We start from the raw sequence: 18,681 nt of genomic DNA on the forward strand, positions 1-18,681 counted from the left end.
AACATTCTAAATTTCTACTTTCAACAACCTTTCACTCCAGTCAAGTTGTTTTATTATTATTCCTTATTATATTGTATTTTTTTTTTCTCTTTTTTTTTCGAATTTTTGTTTGAAGTACTATGTTTTTTTCCCTTTTTCGCCGTTATCTAATCAGTGTACTTTGTGTTTATATTTATATATATTGGGAGAGGACGGCTCTAATGTTGTTATTACTTGTGTCCAATCCCTTTTGCTACTTTTGCAAATAAAATATGTTTAAATTAAACTGTAGTGTATTTATGTTCTAATGACACAGACAGACGCAAAAAATAATGATAGAAAACGAAAAAATAACAGATTTTGGAAAAAGGCCGGTAGGTTAAAAAAAATGTCCTGTCCCCAAGTACCTATGCTCACTATTAAAGCAATAATTTGAGAAATATATATTAAGTGTTATACAAATGTGTGAATATTATGAGTCCAGGTAATTCGATCAACTTGATTTATGTATGAAAAATTATATTTGTTATCTCTGGTCATGTCCCGCGGTTTTTTGTAATGTTGTTATAATAACAGTGTAAGTTAAGACCAAAAAGTATACCAGGAAAATACTTTATTATCTGTACATGTACTAGTTAATTTCTGAAGATCATATTTTAGTCATTTATTCTGTAATTCACATCCTTTAAACAATTATAACAGCATATATTATCTCAATCTATCAATTAGGATACATTATTTTATTTGGTTTAATAATATATTACTGGTATTTAGTGCGATCGTGCACCTTTCGGTTGCCTCGAGTGTTTTCTATGTAGCTATCTTTAACTCGTCATGTTGCGGGATTTTCAAATTCGAAAAGAAGAAGAACAGCATGATTTTCGACTTGGTGACTGTATTACTTATAGATAATTATACATTACATCACCTTACACAATCAATTTATTTTTTATGATTATTCTGATATACATGCCCCATATATTTTATTCCCAAAACCTAAATATAAAAAGGAGATGTCCGGGTCAGGTCGTGCAACCCAATTATTAGTCCAAATAATTATGACGTCTGGCAAGGCTATTTTTTTTTTTTCTGGGACGCCTTCCCAGAAAAAAAAATAAAATAGCCGTCCCAGACGTCATAATTATTTGGACTACCCAATTATGATCAATTATTCCATTCATTTATTGTTTATTGTGAATAATTACAAACTGCGCTGAAGTTTTAAAGATTATTGGATAATTGACTTGTTCTATAGGTACATGTACCTAACTTACCGGGTGACAATACAAGTTGTACCCTAATATTGCCTATTGGTATAAATTTAAATGCTTAGTGATATATAAAAAAGAAGATGTGGTATGATTGCCATTATGGACTTTGCTCATGGTTGAAGGGTTGTACACTGACCTATAGTTGTTAATGTCTGTGTCATTTAAGTCTCCTGTGGATAGTTGTCTCATTGGGCCAATGGGACAACTGTCCACAAGAGACCAAAATGGCCAATGAGACAAGAGACCAAAATGACTGGGACATTAAATAACAACTATATAGGTCACCATACAGCCTTCAACAATGAGCAAAGCCCATACCGCATAGTCAGCTATAACAGGCCCCGATAAGACAATGTAAAACAATTCAAAAGAGAAAACTTAAGATATGTGCATTGTTCGTATTATTGTGTATATGAAGATTAATAAGATTAAAGTAAACAATGTGGTATGTTTCCAAAATAAAAGCTATCCAACAATGACAAACTGATGTCGATGCAATTACTAGCCATACAAATGATAGATACATTTTGGTCACCATACTTCCTTCATTTATATTATGGCTATTGAGTAAATTTTTGCAAACATTTCAAACCTGTACATGTACATGCTGTTTATGTTCATAGTACTACAGTTCAGTGACTCAAGTTTAAAATGCATAAGCTTAAGGTCATAACAGAATTTAAACTTACTATCATATTTGTATAAACATCATGATGAATATTTACATTCTCTAAAAGAGTTTTAATTTTACTTAACTAATACAGAAGATGATGGATTCCCCAACAGAAATCTTGATGACGGATCAAGGTGAAAAAATTGAAGAATTGCATCAATAGTTACAGAGAATCGATTTGCACGCAGAAACAGGTGCTCAAAGATAAGGGAATACAACAGCCATCCATGCTCCTTCCATGTAAAGGTATTATATTGTATATGATGTGTAATATATATATTGTCTACATTTTTCTGAATTTATGATTTTTAAAAATCTTTCAAAAGATATAAATGTATATAGTCATGTCAAATGTGTCATGTCATTCAAATAGAGACGTGCCGTTGTCTTTGATAAAATACACATCATGCAGAGGTACATGTTTGCCTTTTTAGTGTTATCAGCCTATATACTTGCTTAGTCTTGTTAAAATCTATAAATGTACCTTATATGTACATGTATGTTGAAATGTCTGTCAGAATATATACATATACACGTAATCATAAAGTTTCATAGAGCCAAACATTGTAATTAATTTTTGGGGCCCATTATAGCCTTTTGTTCAGTGTGAGCCAAGGCTCCATGTTGAAGGCCGTACATTGACCTATAATTGTTTAATTTTATAAATTGTCATTTGGATGGAGAGTTGTCTTATTGGCACTCACACCACATCTGCCGGTCTATATCTTTAATATATATATATTAAGTATTGCAAAACCTGTACACCCTTTCCTTTGCTTAGACTAAGTTTAACAAATATAATATGCAATGTTCATGATATATACTAGACTTGCTTGAAATTTTTTAAATTCAACTAATTATCTCCTGGCAATGCACATTTAGTTACAGAATTTTTCTGTTTTGTTTTGCAGTAAGCAGCTTTCCCTGATGCTTATAGGCATACACGATCTAGTCTGGGCATGTAAAACAGCAGCTGGTTCTATTTTGAAGTAAGCTATTTAGTAATTACATCAATTTGACATGATTAGACCAAGTCTTGGGATAAATTAATAGTCTCATTGTCAGGATTGTACTAGCTTGTTATTGTTTATATATTTTATGGAAAATACTGTTACATGTAGTTGAGGCCTGCAAAAATAAATTTATAAGGTGATGAAGTGTGGTTGCCAATGAGAGTACAGACATCTAACAAATAGCATGAATAGAGTCATGGGGGATTGAATTCATACTCTTTTTACTATTAAGTGTCACAAAAAAAATTGCAGGAAAAAAAAACAACAACAAAAAATAAAAATAATTGTGTATTTAGTACAATAAGCCAAATCAAACAATGACTGACTTAAATCTTGTTTGAAATTTTTCACATAAATTTCTATTGATTAAATATTACTTTATAAATCAAATAATAAATACATATAAGGTTAAGTTGAAAGGGCAGTAATTCAGTTTCTGATTTTTTTTGTTGGTTATATTGTATACAGCTGATTGTACTATAAACAAATACTTCTCATATGTCAAAAGAAAACACAATTGCTGTACCTAATCTTGTGATTTATATTGAAATTGATAAAGACAACAAACTCAATAATGAGTTATTCCAATAACAATCTCCCAAGGGGAAAAGGGAGTGTTACATTATTTTAGACCTCCATAGTGTGCCCAAAGACACATCAAACACTCACTAAAATATAAGTCTGAACCCCTCAGGGGATCACACATCAAATGATAAAAGTTGTATATATTGTACACATTAAGACCAAACAATGAAAGTAGGAGTTTTTAAATATAAACTGATACAAATCAATAAATGTTTTAATGTTGATGAATAAATCACAATGTGTAATATGTGTAATAAATTGTAATGTCAGCCAACAATAGTAGAAGGGTTTTATGTTTAATGATTCATGCCTTTTTTTGTTCATCTTTATATCTGTTCTGGTCAGGAAAGTTGTTAATAAAGTTAATGACCAATCAACTCAAAAATAGATACACATGTGCCTTATGTTATAATCTTTCTAATGATAGATTAATGGTTTTGACCCAAATTTCATGGTCCATTGAAAATACAAAATTAATCACAACTTCTAGCTATTCTTTTAATAGAGTTATTCCACAAGATATTTTTGGGTCACTCTGACATTAGAATATTTTTAAATACAAATGTATATGATTTGATTACAACTGCATTAAGATAGAATAATTGCATGCAGAATATTATTTCTTTTGTCACATAGATATCACTAGTCAATTTAATAAAACTAAACATTTTTTAATTACTTTATTACAGAATCTACAAAATAGAGCTAAGGTCCTTTAAGCCAGGAAACTGCTAGTATCTGAAGAGGACAATTTAAGACAGGCCATGAAAATTGATTAAATGTCAAGTGGGAACAGTGATTTTGTAAATAAACTCGCCTGATCACAAAACTTCAGGTTTGACTGTCACAAGATTTTAAATCTTACATGGATAGACTAAAGTCATTTACTAGACTGTAAATACTAGAGACAGCTGAATGCACAAGGCAAAAAGCTGAGGTCTAAGTGAATCAGAGAGGCCTTGTCACAAGAAATGTACAGAACTTGCATGTTTTTTTTTCCTTAAGGGCATATGACAAAAAAATTGAGAGATGTCAATGAAAATTTCTTTGAATTTAAAAAAGGGCCAATTCAAAGGTACACTTTTGGAATTTGCAAGAACAAAAATACCTTCATGTTTACTTTTGAATTATAGTTGACAATCTTCACTTTGAGGGGAACCTCTGAAAATAAGTCAAATGGAGGGGTTTGCCAGGTTTATTGAAAACGATTATTTTTTAAAGTAAAACAGATGAATTATTGCTCTTTAATTTCAACATTTGCATTTTACTATAAATATTATTTACAAGTGCAGCATATCGGTGACATCAGATTATGGTATTGTGTTTGGTTAAGCTACATATTTCTTTTTACATAAACTTTCTGTTGCCTTTACTGGTTAATAAAATGCTGAATAATAATTTGAGTGTGGCTCATTTCAGTGTCTAGTATTTACTGTCAATTTTTGTGATGATTTTACCATATTATTTATAATGGCTTGGCCAAAGGGAGATAACTTTTTATATTTTCACACTAAAATGCTGAATAATAATTTGAGTGTGGCTCATTTCAGTGTCCAGTATTTGCTGTCAATTTTTGTGATGATTTTACCATATCATTTATAATGGCTTGGCCAAAGGGAGATAACTTTTTTATATTTTCACATTAAAATGCTGAATAATAATTTGAGTGTGGCTCATTTCAGTGTCTAGTATTTGCTGTCACTTTTTTCCTGTAAAATTTCACCATATTATTTATAATCGCTTGGTCAAAGGGAGATAACTTTTTATATTTTCACATTAAATCATCTGCGAAGAGGATTATGTAAAATGTGAATTTTATGGTTCAATAAAAGCAAAATAAGTTACTGCCATTCATTATCAATCAATTTCAATAAAAAATAAGGCTCAAAGAACTTTTTATATTACTTATATTAACAATAACAATGTACACATGTGTTGACGTGTTAATACACAACATCAGAGTGGGTGTGTCACCATAAAATGTAAACATTGTAAATAAAACTGATACTTTTAACTAATCAGGAAACAGTTAATACACCACATATATTTTTAAACCTATAAACTTATTATTTTCTTCAATTGTTTAAGTTCATTCAGTATTGATAAATTTTTGATTGACATTACATAATTTTGTTAATAAAAGTTTATTTGTGTGCTATTTTATTTAATTGTACATATTTGAAATATAACATTACACCTTATTATTTTTATTCTTGCATACAGCACTTGGAATGAAATCTCATACCATTTTAATTAAAATGTTCCAGCAGCAGGATTGTTTTTGAATTAAGCAATTATGTTAATTATGTAAATAACGTAGTTTTTTGTTTTTTGCTTTTTGAAGATTTTAAATTTGACAAATAATGCTAGCAAGGGACATTATTATTATTATTTTTTTTATGATGCCAAACTTGAAATTTTAAAGTGGCTATGTTTGCTATTTGTTATAACCCTATTGTTATGATTCTTAAACCATCTATACAAGTAAGCATTTTGATTTGTCACTTACCATTATTTTATTGATTAGTTTGAATTTGATGAGGTTCTTCGATGTAGAACTGGACTTATTTAAACAAAAAATGTTTTTTTTTTAATTGTTTGATAGTAAAATTGTATTTCAAACATTTGACATTTTATTTAATTTATCATCAAAACAACTCTTATTTGTCAGTATCTGAATAAAATTAATTTGTTAGATACTTAGTTTCTTTTATTGAAGTATATACAAAGGGAGATAATTCAAAATTGTTTTTTATTATTCTGACCTGATGAGAAGACATGAAAATAACTAGGCTCAAGACAGGATGACAATTAGAAAATGCTGGAAATTGTTGTGTATGGTTATGCTTTGTCCAAAAGTTTTTGTTATCTCCTGTATTATTTATTGCTGCAATTGTCAAAATCCAAATCACACATAGAGATAGTCTTGTCCTATAGTTTATATCTGGTGTTTGTGTTTTTTGTATGTCTTAGATTCTAACCCTTCAAGTTCTTATACACATTCAGATGCAGTGCCATTCTTTACATATAGGTAAAAGCATACTTACAAAATGGTATTGAGCTTTGCAAATGAATAACAGTCTTCAATGTTACTGACAAATTATACATTTGCACATTGCCATTTGAAACCACAAATATTATTCTACTGTAAATAAACAGATCAGCAATCCATGCCCTTTAAGTCTTATACTTTGTAAATATGGATCAGAAAAGTTGGAGGATCAATTTTATTTGTTCAGTAGCTACAAAGTTATATTTATTGACACTTCCTGTTTTTCCTAATTTTCGTTTTATGTTTAATTAGATATTTCTAAACCAGACATTTGGGTTAAATTAGAAAAAAATCCCCTACATCCCTTTTCCAAAAAAAAAGCAGAGGGAAAAATTCTTCCTTTTCTTCATTTTTCATTTGCACTATTGTTTTGTAAGTACATCAGTTATACAGGATTATATTGACTTTGAATTGCATTAAATTTGATGGAAGTTCTAATTTAAATAAGTCATAAACAAGAAATTTATTTGAATTTACATGAAATTAAATTACATAATTATTCATATTTAGTTCATATTTAAATTTGAAATTTATTCAAATTTAATTTACGTTCAATGATCTTTAAATCTGAAATTTATTCAAATTTAAATTATATTAAAACTTCTCTAAATTTGAAATTTATTCAAATTTAATTTATATTAAAATTTCTTAAAATCTGAAATTTAATCAAATTTTATATACATAAAAAAATCTTTACAATTACAAATTTATTCAAATTTAGTTTATATTTAATTTTTTAAATTTGAAATTTATTTAGATTTAAAAATACCTTTAAACTAGGTTGAAATTTGGGAATTTATTTGCAATATTAAATTTAGTTTAAATCTATATTAAATTAGAAATTTTCCAGGGAAGTAAATGCATAATATTTTTTGTAATTTGAAATTTAATATGCATAATATATGCATTTAATTTTATATTAAATGCATCATTTCATGCAGTGAGAACCATGTTTAAACCACCATTTTTCTTCAAATGTCCTGTACCAAGTCAGGCATATGCCAGTTGGTATCGAATAATATGTTTCTTTGTATGTTGGCGTGTGTTCTTTTGTAGCAGTTCAGTGTTTCTGTTATATCGTTGTGTTCCTCTTATAGTTTCCTTGTTTTTGCTTTGTGACCCGGATTTATTTCAGTTACTAGTAAATCTATTGATCACTATTGAATAGCGGTATACTATAGTTGCCTTAATTTCAGAGGAGATGCGGCTCAATAAAATCGGTCTCCTCCTTTAGAAGTATAGATATGCAGGCGTTGCTATAATGTTGTTAGATGGAAATGAGAAGTTTATAATTTTGTAGTAAGGGGTGGTTTTATGGGTTGTTTTATGCACATTTCTCTAGTCGTAAAACTTTTTCTCAACCAACCCTCATCATAGATTTCAAGATACGTGATTGAGTAAACTATATCTGTTTAGTCTTTTATTTCCAATTTCAACATTGTCACAAATTTTGCGCTCTTTGGTAAGATGACATCATCTATATAGTGGAAAGTGAAGTTTCAAGATAATGATCATAGCTTCTTTTCAGTCGTCATCAGAAACTCTTGCATGAAGTCATCCTCTTATGAAAAATGAACTAGTCATTCAAGCTATTCAGGAAATCCAGTTGTAACTAGAATCTTTGCGTATAAATGGATATTTTTTCTTCAAAATTATTCTTATTTTATGAATTAATTCATGTAAACAATGAACAACACAATTCGAGCAATCAAGAAATCAAGTTTTATAATGTGTTTACTAGTTTTTTTTTTTATTCTTTGAAATTTCAATTTTCATCAATTTATTTTTATTTATTTTGGTCGAAATTTTCAATTCTCATAAAATAAATAAATAGTTCTTTTCACTACATCAATATTTATAATGAAGCTAGAAAATCAAACAATTCGAAAAGTCAAAATATGTTTATTTCAGACTGGTAGTTACAATGCAGATTGCAATCTCATAGTTTCACCCCCTGTATGTCAAGCATTAAGATGATTCGCGCAGATATTTTTTTCAGATTCTTAAGAATTTGTTTATTAAATCTTATATTGACCACATACAATGTTTAAATAGGAAGAAATTCTTAAAAGCAGTGTTTTCGCAGATGGCGGTATTTTGGGCAACTGTATGAGTTGTTATGATTTGCTGTTTGATTAGAAGTAAGCATACTTTTAGGAAATTTTATGATGTCAAAAACTTCTTTGATAGTCATTACAGGGTATTACTTAGTTTAAAGTGATTAGCAGTTGCACAAGGAAGAAAAATTTGGGTTTTTCACACATTTTGTTAACTTTTACTCGAATTTCAGGAAACATGTGCTCTCTGTCAAAAACACACTTTTAATTTTAAAACAGCATTTGAATAATGACTGTTAATCGCTCTGCTAAAAGTTTAAATTGTTTGCATATGTGAATTAAGTATATAAAAGTCATATAATGCAATCAGGCTGAAATCTTCAACAATGTGCACTTATTCGTCCTTGGCCTTTGATCTCGATTGGACGGAAATTGCACCGTACGATTTTTTTACGACCGGGCAAAACAGATAGTACAGATGTATAGCTTTAAAATGATATATAATTTAGCCATGTGTTAGGTAGGTGCATTAAAAATTTAATTTCATGGTTAAAGTTAGTCGCCTACAACACAATACATATAAACTATTCATAAAAGGTGAAGTAGGTAACACAAAGACAGGAATACAATTCTCATATCACAATTAAAACATATATCAATTATTACAGTATGTATGTTATAACATTTAATAAAATGTAATGATTTCCAAATTCTGAACACTGAATACTGTTATTCGGTACTTTAATATTAGAAGCTACACTTTTTTTGTGGTTTTTGTTATTGTATGACTGCAGACAAAAATATAAGATTGTTATATTTAACCATACTTGTGTTGCTTAAATAAACCAACCATACAAACGTAACACAAAAAGAAACTATTCGATAATCATTCTGGTAAAAAAAAAAGCTGTTAAAAGTACTAACCAAATGATGTTCTTTTTCATTATATTGCCATAAACAGGAAATTAAGATGAAATGCTATTTAGCTTCGTAACCAATGTCGGTATTTTTAATTTTCCTGCTATATGAAATTATCTTTTTATTTGTTTTGTAGAAACCAAACATTATGGCAAAGATGTCTGTCAAAATATTTCAGTTTTCCAAAGTTAAAGACCGACGTAAAGGTAAGAACTGAAACTCATGTTAAAGTCTCATTTCGTCTTTTTTAAGAATCAAAACAATTGACAGCCAAATTAATCATGAACTTTTAGAAAATTTTGAATTGAAAGCTCTTTCTGTATCGGAAAGTTGCAAAACAATCTTTTTATTTCTATGACATTTATCCTTATCGATAATATTTCATGTTAGCAGTTAAACATTAGATAGTTAAAAATCATTAAATATCAAGATAATTATCATCATCAACAAAAATGAACTGATAATGCACTTGGAGTTGATGTAAAAGCCACTTGGCAAGGCCTTTTTGTCATTGAATATTTTAAAGTATGCTTCTAAATTTACAAATAAAGTTTGAAAAGAGAAAAAAGGCTGACGACAGAAATGTTCAAATATTCCGCCTTTGTTTCCCTAATTATGAATAAGACTCAACACCAGTTTTACCTAAGCAACATAGCAGGTACCATAGGTGGAGCAAGATCTGACTACCTGTCTGGAGCACACGAGATGACTTGCAGTTTTGGCGGGATTTGTGTTGCTCAGTCTTTTCTTTTCTGTGTCTTGTGTTTGTCTCCCTGTCTTTTTGTCATTTTTTGTTTTTGTGACGTACTTTAAATTGACATATACGCGGAATGTTTGTCTAGCCATGAACCCAAATCTACCAAAAAATCCTGTAACATGTCAAGAATATGGCCGTTGGTCGTTTCCTTGTATGATGTTGTTTGTTGGCGTTTGTTTTGGTTTCACCTCAGTGTTCCTGCTGTTTTTTTGTTTTCCTATCTTAGTTGAATGTGATTCCCTCGGTTTTTGTTTGTAACTAGGATTTGTCATTTTTCAATCGATTTATAACTTTGTGTTACCTGCCTAGAGCAATGGCGTTGTCAGTTAATATTCCACCTTTGATGTCTCATTTGAATCTTTTTACTTTCTTTCAAAGAAAATATTTTCGTGTATGCTTTTTGATTGTGTACTTTAAATCAAAACGTATCAATTAAACGTAGTATACTATTTCAGCTGCATCTGATGAAATGTTCATGTACTCAATATTCAACAATAATTACAAGATGCTTCAGATGGAGCAGATAACTCTTCGACAACTGTTTGCTACGAGGAAACTAACCGTTCGGGAGAGTATTCGTCTTGTATCACAGCTTGCCGCTGGAATAGCATACTTACATCATCGTTATTTGACACTTTGCAAACCAGTTTCATTGGATACTTTAGTTGTCGCCATGGATGGAGAGGTAATTTTAAATATTATCAGTGGGGATATTTTTGTACCATATATAGTTTTATCGTACAGTCTTTGGTGTCAGTTCTAAATAAAAAAAAAAGGAATAGAAGTTCTTTGAACATGTATACTGTTCAATTCAAATGCTTTTTTTTTCCTCAAAGAGTAATATTTTTAATTGGTAAATTTCTGCCACGAGAATAAAATTCGAAATGCACTTCAAACACTGTACTTAACGTTCAAGATGTTTTCTTTTTTAAATCCTGAAATCGAATTTTCGGTATATGTTTTCCCCACAATGACGCAACTACCGATTCAAAAGGTCTGAGATATTTCTTGTTATGTAGAAAATGTATTTACGGTACATTCACGTCATCATCATCATCATCATCAACGTTTTCAATGTTTACATCTACTTCTGTTTCATTTGTTTTTCTCAATTGATAGACTCGTAAAATATTGTTTATTTTGATATTGCATGCTCATATTAATATTGTATTGTAAATTATTGTCATTCGGAGCGGACTTCATAAGTATGGCTTACTTGTGTCCAATCCATTTTACTTTGAGTAAATAAAATATGTTTAAACTAAACTACCGATTAAAACAAATTGATGATATGCAATATTTGTTTGTAAGATAATTTAACTCATTAGATTACGTTGGAGATACACTATATTAAATAATAATATTTTTATTCGTTGTAATGAGAATACGATAACACTAACAAAAAACGTACACTTTAATAAAAACCGTATATTTTAGCTTAACAATGAAAAACACACCAGTTTGTATATTGCAAATTATAATGTAGCACAAAGATAATTATATTTCAGTGTTTAGCGTTATACAACATCCACAACATTTTGTATGGTATCTTTTTATAGACGGAAACATATTAAAGTCATTTCCTAAAATAATCGTTCATTTGATAACAATTCAAAAAGTTGTTTTATGCAAAAATCTAAAGAGTGCCGTCTCGATGATAAAAATGATCGAGATGCTAATGGCAAAACCAAGTCACTTTTACCTTGGTCCGTTGATGACATTATATTGTACAGAACTGTTCTAGATTTTAAGGTTTGCTTACTATACTTCAATCTGGCATTTTTTAATATTATATCTTATACAACTCTGATAATATGATTATGTAATTCTTTAACAAACATGTTTATATTGTAGACCATCGAACGAATAAAGGTGATTTCTAAAATAAAGAATATTAGAAATGAACTGGATACTGCCCAGGATGTAGATAACATCGGACAGATAACTAAACTGGTAATCAGGAATACAAGAAAACTGCCAGAAGATGGACAAAAACCATGATCTAACAGATTGTACCTTTTTTTTATTTTATGTGATGTTCGTATATTTGTCTGTGTTACATATTTTTTATTTATGTATATTTATGTAGAATTACGTATCAATTAAACGTAGTATACTATTTCAGCTGCATCTGATGAAATGTTCATGTCCTCAGTATTTATCAACAATTACAAGATGCTTGAGATGAAGCACACAACTCTTCGAGAACTGTTTGCAACGAGGAAACTTTCTATTCAGGAGAGTATTCGTCTGGTCTCACAACTTGCAGCTGGAATAGCATACTTACATCATCGTTATTTGACATTTTGCCAACCAGTTTCTTTGGATACTTTAGTTGTCGTCATGGATGGAAAGGTAATTTTAAATATTATAAGTGGGGATACTTTTGTCCAATATATAGTATTATCGTAAAGTCTTTAGTGTCAGTTCTACACAAAAAAAGTAATAGAAGTTCTTTAAACATGAATACTGTTCAATTCAAATGCCTTTTTTACTCAAAGTGTAATATTTTGAATTGGTTTATTTCTGCCACGAGAATAAAATTCGAAATGCACTTCAAAGACTGTACGTTACGTTCAATGTGTCTTGTTATTTATATCCTGACATATAATTTTCGGTTTATTTTTTGTCCACATCGACGAAACTAGCGATTAAAGCAAATTGATGATATGCAATATTTGTTTTTAAGATGAGTTCACTAATTAAATTAGGTTGGATATACACTATATTAAATAATAATCTTTTTATTCGTTGTAATGAGAATTAGAGAACACTAACGAAAAACGTACACTTTACATAAAAAACGTGTATTTTAGCATATCAATTAAAAACACACCCGTTTGTATGTTGCAAGTTATACTGTAGGACAAAGATAATTATATTTCAGTGTTCACCGTTATACAATATGCACAACATTTCTTAGGTTATCTTTTCATAGACGGACACATATCAAAGTCATTTCTTAAAAATAGTCGTTCATTTGATAACAATTTAAAAAGTTGTTTTATGCATAAATGTAAAGAGTGCCGTCTCGACGACAAAAATGATCGGGATGATAATGGCAAAACCAAGTCACTTTTACCTTGGTCCGTTGATCGCATTATATTGTACAGAACTGTTCTAGATTTCAAGGTTTGCTTACTATACTTCAATCTGGCATTTTTTAATATTATATCTTATACAACTCAGATAATATGATTATGTAATTCTTTAACAAACATGTTTATATTGTAGACCATCGAACGAATAAAGGTGATTTCTAAAATAAAGAATATTAGAAATGAACTGGATACTACCCAGGATGTAGATAACATCGGACAGATAACTAAAGTGGTAATCAGGAATACAAGAAAACTGCCAGAAGATGGACATAAACCATGATCTAACAGAGTGTACATTTTTTGATATTATGTGTTGTTCGTATATTTGTTTGTGTAACATCTTTTTATTTATGTATATGTATGTAAAGTTACGTATAGATTAAACGTAGTATACTTTTTCAGCTGCATCTGATGAAATGTTCATGTCCTCAGTATTTATCAACAATTACAAGATGATTCAGATGAAGCACACAACTCTTCGAGAACTGTTTGCAACGAGGAAACTTACCATTCGGGCGAGTATTCGTCTGGTCTCACAACTTGCAGCTGGAAAAGCATACTTTATACATAATCGTTATTTGACACTTTGGCAACCAGTTCCTTTGGATACTTTAGTTGTCGTCATGGATGGAAAGGTAATTTTAAATATTATAAGTGGCGATATTTTTGTCCCATATATAGTGTTATCATAAAGTCTTTGATGTCAGTTCTACTTTAAAAAAAAAAAAAAGGCTTAGAAGTCCTTTAAACATGTATAATGTTCAATTCAAATGCCTGTTTTAACTCAAAGTGTAATACTTTTAATTGGTTTATTTCTGCCACGAGAATAAAATTCGAAGTGCACTTCAAACACTGTACGTTACGTTCAAGATGTCTTGTTTATTCAATCCTGAAATTGAATTTCGGTATATATTTTTCCCCACATCGATGAAACTAGCGATTAAAGCAAATTGGTGATATGCAATATTTGTTTTTTTAAATAATTTAACTCATTTAATTAAGTTGGATCTACACTATATTAGATAATAATCTTTTTATTAATTGTAATGAGAATAAGACAACACTAACAAAAAAAGTACACTTGACATAAAAACCGTATTTTCTAGCATAACAATGAAAAACACACCCGTTTTTATGTTGCAAGTTATAATGTAGGATAAAGATAATTATATTTCAGTGTGCAGCGTTATACAGCATGCACAAAATTTCTTATGTTATCTTTTCATAGACGGAAACATATCAAAGTCATTTCTTAAAATAGTCGTTCATTTGATAACAATTTAAAAGTTGTTTTATGCAAAAATCTGAAGAGTGCCGTCTCGATGACAAAAATAATCGGGATGATAATGGCAAATTCAAGTCACTTTTACCTTGGTCCGTTGATGAAATTTGATTATAAAGAACTGTTCTAGATTTCAAGGTTTACTTACGATACTTCAATCTGGCATTTAATATTATATCTTATATAACTCAGATAATATGTTTATCATTCTCAATTTTATTATGTAATTCTTTAACACACATGTTTGTATTGCAGACCATTGAACGAATAAAGGTGATTTCTGAAATAAAGAATATTAGAAATGAACTGGATAGATGTAGATAACATCGGACAGATAACTAAACTGGTAATCAGGAATACAAGAAAACTGCCAGAAGATGGACATAAACCATGATCTAACAGATTGTACATTTTTTTTATTGTATGTGATGTTCGTTTATTTGTTTGTGTAACATCTTTTAAATTTATGTAAATGATAATAAAAATTGATCCAACCAAATACACTGATCATGCAAACACTGAAGACAATAAAATAAACACAGCAGGAATTTAACCTAAGACAACCAATAAAAAACGTTCTCTTTTATTTTAGTTTTTACTCTATTTTCTCAGTTCACTGAACATAGAAAAAGATTTTACAGATGGGACACCCGTTTACTGTTTTACGTAAGTTCATTTTTCCCCTTTGTTTCTGTTAAGATGATTTACTTGATCATCTGGTTTTGACACGAGAAAGAATACTTTTGAAGATATCAACATAGTACATACATAAGTGTCGTCCCTGTTATTTATCTTAACCTTATGATAATTGTTCTGATGTAAACCCGTTATACACTGCTGGCAAAGCATTTAAGAGTACTTATAATGTTGTATTTTAATTAATATTATTTGCATATGTCTATTATAATATATCTGTCACATTGAATTTTGTACAGTATCTCATGTTTGTTGATTATATTGTCATATTTAATAAAAAAAAAAATGTTTATTGTAAATGACCACTGTGGAAACACGATTTGAATAAAATATATTAATTAAAATCTTATTTATTTTTTGTCGACTCTTCTATTTGCATCAATTACAGGGTCACGAAATGGCTTTAATAACTGTACTCACATTAAGTTTGGCACATTGTTTTAGTTTTATCTCATTCGATTTATATACTTGATATGTGTCCCTCGGTTTTAATTTGTAACCCGGATTTGTTTTCTCATAATCGATTTATGACATTTAAATAACGGTATACGACTGTTGAATTGACGGCAAAATTTTAATCAAATTGAGAATGGAAATGAGGAATGTGTCAAAGCAAAAACAAGCCTCCACCTATCTATTGTGCCAAATACGGCTAAGTTAATATTTTGCCTGGATACGTATATCCTAAGTTTTCGAAGTGCTGACTACTGGTATGGTGATACCCTCGGAGACGAAACTTCCACCAGCAGTGGCATCGACTCAGTGGTGTAAATTGATATCAAATGTACCAGGATTATAATTTAATACGCCAGACGCGCATTTCGTCTACATAAGACTCATCAGTGGCGCTCAGATGAAAAAGTTATAAAGCCAAACAAGTACAAAGTTGAAGAGCATTGAGTACCCAAAATTTCATAAAGTTGTGCAAACGAAATGCGATTGTAAGTCCGTCAAAATATGTCAGTTTTATCGGTTTGTGTCTATAACTGATATTTTTCTGTTCTGGTTGTTATTTTTCGAGTTCATATGTTACCCATCCTTTTGTTAAGGTCATATGGCTTTATAATAAACCAAGTTGAAGTTATAGTCAATTAACATTGTAATTGGACATTCCAGGGGCACTAACTCTTATAATATGCCATAAGATTGTATCAAACCAAAAGTAACACATCTTCATTACAATAAAGCAAACATTTTGCACGTGTTCTTTTATATATGTCTTGAAAAGTGTTGAAGAGCATTGAGGATCCAAAATTCAAAAATTTTGTGCCAAATACGGCTTAGTTAATATATTCCCTGGATAAGGAAACCTTAAGTTTTCGAAGTGCTGACTACTGGGATGGTGATACCCCCGGAGACGAAACGTTCACCAGAAGTGACATCGACCCAGTGGTGTAAATAGTTATCAAAGGTACCAGGATTATAAATTATTAGGCCATCATTGCTTTCATCGTGTAGTAGAAACTATTTGGAAACAAAATATGTACAGATTGTTTGAAGTGTCTATTTCAATCCTTTTGTAAGGTGAGTTTTTACATTGGCGTACTCTCAGCCACAAGATATAGTGGAAGATATTATGGACACAATTGTGCAAATTGTGATACAAGCATGGAATTTGGTATAAAGGTTGCCTAAATGATATTTAAAAGAAATCTGCAGGTGCTGGCCATCAAAAGTTTTCATTTTTTAAAGATGGCCACCGATCATTTTACAAATACCGTCATATCCAGTTAGCGACATTTCTTTAATCTTTAAAAAGCTGCGTTAATGGTATAATACAATGTAAGTTTTTATAAAATTTAAATAACAGTTCTTAAAGTACGAAAAAACAACACATAAATGACAAAGAGTGACTGCCGTTCCCAAAATGGCGGCAAATTTTGGAAAATGTATTTATTTTATAATTTTCCTCCATTTAACAAGTGATATCACATTCTGTGTTAAGAAGAAATGCCTAGTTTTGTTAGAAAGACAGGTTGGTTTTCTTATCATTATCTGACAGTAGCCAATAAAAAAAAAGAAAAAGGAAGAACAGAATTGTACCATTTACAGTCACTTACACAGCTGGATTTTTCGCCTCCTCATTTCAAAATGTTCCGACAGGAGGATGCAACATTAACGGCAACCGAAGAAGTCCTTATTGGTTTCCAACTGTCGTCGATTTTTTTCTTTCATCCAACCCCATTGTTCATGAATTGGTACAGAAATCAGGATGAGCCCAAACTTGTCCTCCTTAATACGCTTTATACTTATCAGTTAAAAAGTGTCCAGTCCACCTGATTCATTTCATGTATAAATAACCAATATGTATTCGACATAATTTGATAGTTTGCTCCGTGTTGAAGGCCTCGTTGTGAATTCGAAGAACACCAATACAAAAATTGTTTTGAGTATTTTCGTAAATAAGGTTTTATTTAGTGTGTATGTGTTGATTTTGTGTCTTGAGTGGATATATTTTATACTTTATATTTCGGCTCTCCCTTGACACCATTTGCGAGTATGGTCTTGAGGAAACGATGATAGTCCGTCGGAAGGGGACGATAAATGGCCGACCCGTGTTAAGAGAGAGCCATATCTCTTGCACGTTAAAGACACCCTTGTAGATTTCGAAAAAGAGTAGGCTAATGCCGCTACAAGGCAGCACTCGCACCCGCAAAGTGGAAAGGGATTAATCTAAGTTGCAAAACTTGTTTCCCAATCCACTATAAATAAACATGTTTAAACTAAACTATATACTTTATTCGTTGTGTTGTTTTCGATTTTTTCGATTTTAAAATCTGTTGAACACATGTATGAAAATAACACTAATCGTCTAATTCATGCTTCATTAGTTTTAATAACAATAAAGTAAAACATAAAATCCGAATATAAAAGAGAATGATATGTACAAAATAACACATTTCATCGATTTGAAGATTGATATAATGCATGTAATAAACATGATAAATAATATTACATATGTAAGAACAAATTATAAACTAGATGTCTTTTGTTTGACAAAAAGTGTTTATTTTATATAAATTTCTGGATCTTTCAATTATTTTACGATTAAACTATATTTTTTTTACGAAGTTAAACGATTTCTCTCTTTTGTGCAAGGATCGATAACTCTGCATGTGAGATTGATGGATTTACAAGTTATTCTATATTTTGAGATCGTTTGTAGTTCTTTCGTTACGTATTTGATATATAGTTTGCATGGTATAATAACGTTAAATCCAGTTTGATCCATTTTGTTTTGTTTGTTTAGTTTTTGTAACCAGTTTTGTGCACGATAAGGAATCTTGATATATTTTT

General features: G+C 30.1%; 2 long non-coding RNA genes across 3 annotated transcripts; both read left to right on the forward strand.

Moving 5' to 3' along the window:
• The first annotated feature begins 799 nt into the window (after positions 1-799).
• LOC134690934 (uncharacterized) lies at positions 800-6,216 on the forward strand. 2 transcript variants are annotated; one of them, XR_010102059.1, is made up of 4 exons: positions 800-868; positions 2,015-2,169; positions 2,835-2,912; positions 4,211-6,216. It is a non-coding gene; the product is annotated as an uncharacterized LOC134690934 (long non-coding RNA). The 2 variants fall into 2 exon arrangements; XR_010102058.1 differs by lacking the exon at positions 800-868 and having other exon boundaries at positions 1,071-2,169.
• A 5,947-nt stretch (positions 6,217-12,163) lies between these two features.
• LOC134689628 (uncharacterized) lies at positions 12,164-15,243 on the forward strand. The gene is made up of 3 exons (XR_010101881.1): positions 12,164-12,660; positions 13,540-14,041; positions 14,944-15,243. It is a non-coding gene; the product is annotated as an uncharacterized LOC134689628 (long non-coding RNA).
• The last annotated feature ends 3,438 nt before the right edge of the window (positions 15,244-18,681 follow it).

Source organism: Mytilus trossulus, chromosome 11, assembly GCF_036588685.1.
Source record: "Mytilus trossulus isolate FHL-02 chromosome 11, PNRI_Mtr1.1.1.hap1, whole genome shotgun sequence".
NCBI lineage: Eukaryota > Metazoa > Mollusca > Bivalvia > Mytilida > Mytilidae > Mytilus > Mytilus trossulus.